This window comes from Pteropus vampyrus, unplaced genomic scaffold (assembly GCF_000151845.1).
Source record: "Pteropus vampyrus isolate Shadow unplaced genomic scaffold, Pvam_2.0 Scaffold113, whole genome shotgun sequence".
NCBI lineage: Eukaryota > Metazoa > Chordata > Mammalia > Chiroptera > Pteropodidae > Pteropus > Pteropus vampyrus.
The window spans coordinates 5,750,891-5,758,842 of record NW_011888894.1 but is presented as its reverse complement, the minus strand read 5'-3'; the positions used below and the strand labels follow the sequence as shown (position 1 = coordinate 5,758,842).

Here is a 7,952-nt window from a genome sequence, read left to right as displayed (position 1 = left end):
AGAAATACTAGACCCTGGATTTGAATCTAGGTGCATTTGATTTATCAAGTCTACTTTCTTGGTCACTATACTCCCTCCTCTGTATTTGGGACCTTTTCCTTCATAGGTTTATAGAAACAGAATTACTGAGACAAAAATCACGTTAACTTATAAGTCTCTTATCATCTTTTGCCACCAGTATGTTTTATCTCATCCTCATAAACATTGGGCATTATTATTAAAATAATAACTATAATTTTATTTAATTGACATGTAAGGATAGAATCTTATGTTTTATTTGCATTTATTTGATTACTGGAAAAGGCATACATTTTCCCACATTTACAAGTTAACTATAATCCCTCTTTTCTGCATTTTCTGTTATGCTCTTTGGTTTATTTCTCTACTGGGGTCTTGGTGTATTTCTTATTGATTTGTAAAAGCTATTTACAAAGATTTAACCCTTTGTTACATTGCTGCTTTTTTCCTCTGTTAGTTGTTTTCTAGTTTCTTCACTATCTTTAAAAATTTTTAATGCAATGCTTTTTTCCCCATCTGACTTTCCTCTGATTTTTTTTTCTATTGTCCAAGAATGAATTTTTTTTATTCAGTGATGAATAGGACTTGGTCTGATCCTTAAGCACCTCACAAAATCTTTATTAGCATTCATTTATTGTATAAGTACCTATTTAATACCTACTTTGTGTAAAGCATTGTGTTAGGTGCTGGGGTACCAGAGTGTGTGTGTGCTGGGATGGGAGAGGGTAGGGAGAGGCTGCTTACCCTTCAAGAACTCCAAGTCTAGTTGAGGAGTAGGGTCAGGTCCACATGGAAAATAATAAAATGACACAGGACAACATCCTGTGATAATGAGTGACTAATAAGTTGTATAGTCAGTACTATAAATTTAGGTGAAGTAGGAATCCAAATATTACTCATAAGAGTCTACCAAACTCACCTGATCTTTGGTTTCAGGTAAAGCTGAGTTTAATAACAGGTACTGACACTTATTTACCATATGATTTTGATAAATTACTTATGACCCTCTTAGAGATAATTTTTGGGGGGCAAAGTCATGCTTCATCTTACATTTAAATCTAACAAATGCATGCCAAGATGTGAGACAATTTTAGGTGGCTGTGATTTTTAGGTAAAGATATTTTATTAGGCTATTCTGGAGTACCTAAATCATGCCAAGTGTAAGTTTACACCCTCCTCTGAATTCAATAGAAGTCAAATTTAGAATGCAACCCAGACTGTCTTAGTTACTTTGTTTCACTTATTCATGCTACTAATATTTACTGGCATTTAACTATAGGGACTTTTATACCTCATTTAATGTGTATTGGCCTTATCGACAATTGTTCAAAAGCCAGGATAACAGGATTTTCTCTCCAAGCAATTGAGGACCTATGTACCAAAACAGTCTTTAAAAAAATATTTATGGATATACACAGTCTGACTGTTCATAAGTTCCAAATGGAAATGTTAGCGATGAGCAAAATGGTGGTGGTGGTGGGATGCTCCAAGGAGCCCTTCGACGACCTTGTGTTTAGGGGCTCAGGCTCTGAGACTGATATTGCAACGTGGCTCTAAAAGCTGCTTGAGAAGTTGGCATCCAAGATGAGGGCTGCCAGCCCAATGAGGACTAGAGATTATTGCTCTAGAAGTTGGTGACTAAACCTCTTTCCACTCCCAACTCTTAGACAAGGCAACTCAGCCTCAAGACCTGGGTCCAGTGATGGTAGGACCCCAGAGTTGCAGCCAGTTTTTTACCCTGTAGCTAGCAATACACGTCCACTTCCCCAGTCTCCCACCAACACTGAATGTTATCACTGTTTTAATTTTTGCCTTATGTCAAATACTTTTCCATCTCAATAAATAGACTTCCATAAAATCATTCTTAATGAAAACATGGATTTCTATTACCCAAGATTGCTATAATTTTGTCAAGTAATCTCTTATTGGATGTTTAGATTATTTCAAGAGTTTGTCATTTAATTCTTCACAAAACTCAATTTAATTATTTTTTTTTTCTCAATTGCTGTCTAAAAGCAGTGCCAATATGGACTCCCACTGCAATGTAGAAAAATGCAATTTCTTTGCACATCAATAGAGATGAAACAATTAAAAAAAAATTGTTTGCCAGTATGATGGATGGAAAACGGGATTTAGTGATTAAATTTGCATTTCTTTGATCATTAGGGGAAGTAGCACATTTTTCACATTTATTTGGCCATTTGTACTTGCTCTTTGTGAATTGCTTGTTCACTTTGCTATGGGTATGATCATCTTTTTCTTATTGATACATCAGAGCTTTTTACATATGGAGAACACACATTTAATTTTAAATGTTAAGATTATAGTTAAAAGGAAAAGTGATCAATATGCAAAGAAAGTACAAACATAACAGTGTCTTGGCCAGTCCCCAGTCTTGTTCTTCTCTAATTCATTGTCTGTGCAGAGGTTAGAGTAAGGGCTCTAAAATGCAAGTCCGATTGTGTCATTATGCCTTTAATAGCTCCTGACTGCATTAAGATATAGTCTAACTCCCAAATGCAGAGTAGGAGGCCTTTTGTGATGGTCTCGCTTGCCTCTCCAGACTTACCTCTCCTTATCTCTTATATCCAATTCTAAGAGCCATATATATTGAATTACTTTCAGCTTTCAGGAAGTGCCAACCTCTCTCCCTCTTTTGGGTATTTGTACAATATCCTCTGTCTGTACTTCTCTTCCAATTCTTCTTTTTCTGTTAACCATTCATCATTCAAGTCTGCCTTTGACACCGCTTCCTTTAGATTAGCGATTCTCAAATGTCCTCAGAGACATTTGGCAATGTATGAAGACATTTTTTATCATCACACTGGGGGAGAGGTATGCTAATGACATGTAGTGGTGGGGTCAGGGGTGCTGCTTAATATTTTACAATGCACAGGACAGCCCTCCACAACAAGGAATTCTCTGGCCCAAAATGTCAATAGTGCTGAGGTTGAGAAACCCTGTTTTAGACCTAAAAAGTATTTGCTAATCTTCCCACGCACTCCTGCCTACTCTAAGACTGGTTGTGAATCCCAGGATACCACCCTGCTCTTACCATGTTCACAGACCTACTACCTCATATTGTAATTGTTGTCTAGCTAGAAGCTTCTTGAGGGCAAAGAATGTGTTTTGTTGCTCCAGGGTCCAGGATTGGGAATATGGTTCAAAGAAACAGCTTAGCACAGTGTGAACTGGAGAGGGAGAGCCTGGATTTTTTTTTTTTTTTTTTTTTGCTACAACACCTGGTCTTCCTAGGTGGTCTCCCATCCAAATACTAACCAGGCCCTACCCTGCTTAGCTTCCAAGATCAGATGGGATCGGGCTTGTTCAGGGTGGTATGGCCGTAGGACAAGAGTACCTGGATTTGAATCCCAAGCTCTGCTACTGACTAGCTGTGTACTCTTGGGCAAATTACTAATCTCTTTGTGCCTCAGGGTCCTCTTCTGTAAAATGAGGATGTTAATAGTACCTACCACAAAGAGTTATTAGGAGGAATATATGGGTTAATATTTGTAGATTGCTTAAAGAAGTAAGTTCTGTATAAGAGGTAAATAAAGGAACAGGAATGAGATAAGCACACAGTAAATACTTGTCGACTGAATGACTGGCGCAGGCTTCACTCTGGGTTTGGCCGTTTCTCCCTTTCTCGTCTTTCTCCTGTTTCATTCAGCACATAGTGATTTTCTCCAACAATTTAAAAAGTTTCTTTTCTTTGTAGTTCTTAGTTTTTCTAGGCTCACGTTATATCTCTAAGTATCTCTGTAGTCATGAGCTGCTAATTTTCCTAAAAATGTTTCTGTTTCTGTTGCGCAAAGGGGTAAGTGAGAGTAAAACCAAATCATGGGATCTCAAACACACACCCCGTTTTGGAAGCAATTTTCTTTTAGATAAAATGCATGTGTAGTTCCTTTCTTTGTATGCAGGGTATACTATGGAGAGACTTTTCCAAATGAATCTATTTAAAAAAGAGATTTACACAAGGTACACAGAGCGCACTCTGCAGCAGTATTGTGTACCATCTCAAATCAGTGTCGGCTGTTACATATTTGAAGTTAATTTGACGTTGAAGTAAACAAATCAAAGTGTGTTTATGGAATAATTATGCCCTATTCTCAATGCTGTGGCTAAGAAGTTTTGTCACAGTTACTGATCAGTGGTTTTCTTTGTTTTGTTTTTGAACTTCCATAGCAACACACAAAAATAAAGCTGTTGTTATTACACGAGCACTTATGTAATTCCAGCATCTTGTAGGCAGAGTATCTGAGGACGAAGTCAACAAATTCTTGGCTGAATCTCCTCATCGTGGTTCTTAGAGTATAACTTGGTTGGATCTTTGGAAATTGCTGGAGAAGGGAGACTCTTTTATAAGCTTGGTCCAACCTTCCAAAATTGCTTTAAAATGCATGCACCTGCTCATTCCTTGCTTGCACGTGCAAATATCTTGCGTGTTGTGGCTTTCTCTCCTTGCCACTGGGGAAAATTGGTTCAAGGTCTTTTGAGATAGATGGCTTCCTTCCAGATCAGCAGTAGGAAACGTGACATAAGAAAGCAAACTGAGGGAGCGTCATACTTTGTCACTTTTTTAAAAGATTTTTTTTTTCCCCAACGAAGCTCATTAAGCTCCATAAAGGAATATACTTAATCATATATACCAGAGAGGGATGTTTTCATGGGGGTACTAGTTGATTGCCTGGAAGGTATATATAGGAGAAGGGGTCTACAGGTTGCCGAAGGCATGCTGGAGGGGTGGAGGTGGAGTCGCCTGCCCAGCAAGTCTCCCTGAAGTTGGTCTGACCCACTAGAGAGGTGTTAAAATGGATCTAACACTTCTCCTCAGACACTGTCTCCCCAGTTACTTTTCTCAGGATGTTGTGGCAATTCTGATGGGTACTTCTGCAAAGAACCTGTTTTCCCTCCTAGTCCTCTTTAAAGGGAGGTGTGGCTCAGTTCCCAGTTCTTAGCATAAATGTCAGTCCCATTCTTCCTCCTCTATTAAGCCCAGACTCCTTGCCCTTTGCACACAGCATACTGTTTCTCAACAGGATCCCCAGAACTTCTCCCTGCTCATTTGAGGACCTTGGTGATAGTGGGCACTGTGCAGCTGTCAAACACTGGGGTCTGCTGCTAAGTGTTATTTTAATTTCTCTTCATCTAAATTCCTCATAGAGCAGCTTTTGAAACATGAGATTGTCTTATTAAGAGGTACTTATCGTAAAGTAGAGCGAGCTCCACCTTTGATGAAGACAGAAGAGGCCAAGTTTGATGGGTTGGACAGCGTTAGACAAAGAGAGTAATTAATGACTTAATTGCCTCTTCACACTTTCCTTAAGAAAAGGAAGTTTTTCTTCTTTTCTTTCAAAACTCTCCGGCTCAGAATTGGAATTGGAATTCCTAATGTTATTTTACCATTTAGCAAAAAAAAAAAAAAAAAAAAAAAGAAAGAAAGAATAAAAGAAAAAAGAAAAATGAACCAGAACCCAATTTTTCTGTTACATTTTCCTGTAATATCTTCCTCACTTTCTAAAATTATTGTCTGTTGATTTGCCTTGGAAGTTGCAACGATCTGTTTGTAGAGAGTTCAGTACCTTATATAGATTTCCTTGTGTTACTTTAAATGCTGATAAGATACGTGGCAAATTAATGAAATAAAAATAGTTTTGTCAATAAATAGAAGAGAAGCCACTTTCAACATTTGCTCAGTACCCATTGCTTTTCAGGGCCTAGACAAAATTAGTGGGTAGGATTAAAGAATATATTCGTCTTTTATCCCATGTTTGAGTACTTGATCACAGAGGCATGGTTTAATCCAAACATCAATAGCACCTCGTCAATTCCATCAGAGACAGCTGTCAAAGTGGACTTTGGGTTTGTTAGAGCTTTGTGTTTTATCCTTTTTTAAGGTCACGGAGTATTTTCTTTGATTTCTGATGCTGAAATCTTTCTTAATCTTCTAAACTTGAGAAACATCTGTTAAGATTTAATGGGATGGCTTTTGTCTTAAAATTAGAGTCCATCTTGCAAATCTTTCCACCTCCTTTCCTTTCTTAACCCCCAATTTGGAAAATGGGGAGCTGGGACAGAGGAAGTGAAGCGCATGGCCTTGATCAGGCAGAAGCTCTTCTGGTCAGTGTGCGAGAGAGTGTGTTAGAGTGACTATCAGGCAGTACGGGGCACTTCTGAATGCTGTGACCACAGCGTTCAATTTTGTTTTGTTTCCTAGAGACATTAGCAATTTCCCTGTAGCACATCACTTAGCCCAGGATCTGAGTGGCAGATTTATGGATCCCAGAGAATAATGAGACAAAAATGTTGTAAGCAGGAGAAACAGCCTGAAATAGGAGTTTTAACCCTTTCCCCTAAGATTCCTTGTTACTGGATTGCATCATGTTGACAAAATTTAGTAGTTAAAATAGCTGGAGGTACAATATTGGCATCTAAAAATATATGCTTCTAAATACGTACAGACAGCTGTCATGTCTGTTGACAGAATATATTAGTCATTATCCTCATCAGCAGACGAAATCATCGCAGTTTTCATAATGGAGGTGTTTCTTACTACATAATTGCTTGTGATTTTGGAGGTCCTCCGATAAAGTCACCACCATTGTAATCATGGTGTTTTCATTTACTTGCTTTTTATATTCTTAACCTGGATGTTAACACCTCAGCCAGAACGCTTCACTGGGAAGCATTAAGAGGCTTCTATTTATTGCTTCAGACACATTTCCACTTACCTTTGAGATGAAAATATGGGCTGGAAACTTCTGTTCTCAACAAAGAAGGTAGTCCAAGACCTTTCACACTAAAGGTGTCAATATCCGAATTGAACCTTCTATAAATATAGTGTTAGAAAAACGTGTATAACTCCTGAGAACTGGATTCGCCATCGTCAGAGGTTTTCTTGCCTCTTTTCAAAGGCAGGAACTAGCAGGAGTGGGTTTTGGGGAGTCAGAGAGAACTCTCAATGTCACATTGAGGGACCATAGGACTTTGGGGAGCTTATATAACTGTTCTGAGCCTCAGCTTCTTAGTGGAAAATGGGGATGATCATAACTACCTTACAGCTTTGTTCAAACATTCACGAAATAACTGCACCCAGAATGTGCTTGCTACATAATAGGTGATTGAAAAATATTAGCTTGTCTTCCTTCCCTGTTACCCTTGCATTCTCCCTCCACTTCCTCTCCCCACCTCAACACATGCGTGCAGCTTGTTTCCTTTTCTGTATGAAGGATTCCAGAGAACTGGTACCAAATTTACTTATGAAACGGGAGTAGAACACCAGTCTCAGCCCTCACTCCCCTATTTCTGACCATTCCCCAATCTGGCAAGATGAGAATTCTCATCCTTATAAACAAGAGCAAAATATTAGCAGTTATCTGCATCAGGCATTGTGTGAAATGCTTACATATTTAATTGTCACGATGAATTTTTGAAGTAGATGCAGTTCTTATCTCCACTGTACAGTGGAAACTGAGGCCCAGAGAGCGTGGGTCACTTGCCTAGGATCACACAGCTGAGAGTGGAGGGGCCAGGCCTTGACCCAGGCATCTTCTCTGCAGCGCAGCAGGCACCCCATGCTCATAAGGCAAATAAGCCCCAGGGTTAGGTAGGTGTCTGGAGGACTATTAGTCACATTCTTACAGCCCTTTTTGATTTGTCAGGCACTGTCTCGCAGAGCCTTAGTCCCCAAGTCCTCTCAGCTGGGAGGAAGGACTCGTGAGTGGCTGAGATGGAGCAAGGCCCGCCCTTTAGGGAGGCATGTTGCTGCTGTTCACAATATGAGGGGGTCTTGTCAAGCATTGTTGTTTTTCCCCCCTCTGCCTCTTCCTCCCACTTCTGACAAGGTTTTCAATTAGCAGCTTGTAGAGGTCCGGCCTGTGGTCCTCATTTCATGCAATATGTATAACTGAATTCCCCCAGAGGGAATTTGA

The 7,952-nt window shown here is 39.3% G+C and overlaps 1 non-coding gene across 1 annotated transcript; it reads right to left on the bottom strand.

Moving 5' to 3' along the window:
• Nucleotides 1-3,248: 3,248 nt before the first annotated feature.
• Nucleotides 3,249-3,367, bottom strand: LOC111743428. The gene has a single exon (XR_002781698.1). It is a non-coding gene; the product is annotated as a 5S ribosomal RNA (ribosomal RNA).
• Nucleotides 3,368-7,952: the final 4,585 nt, after the last annotated feature.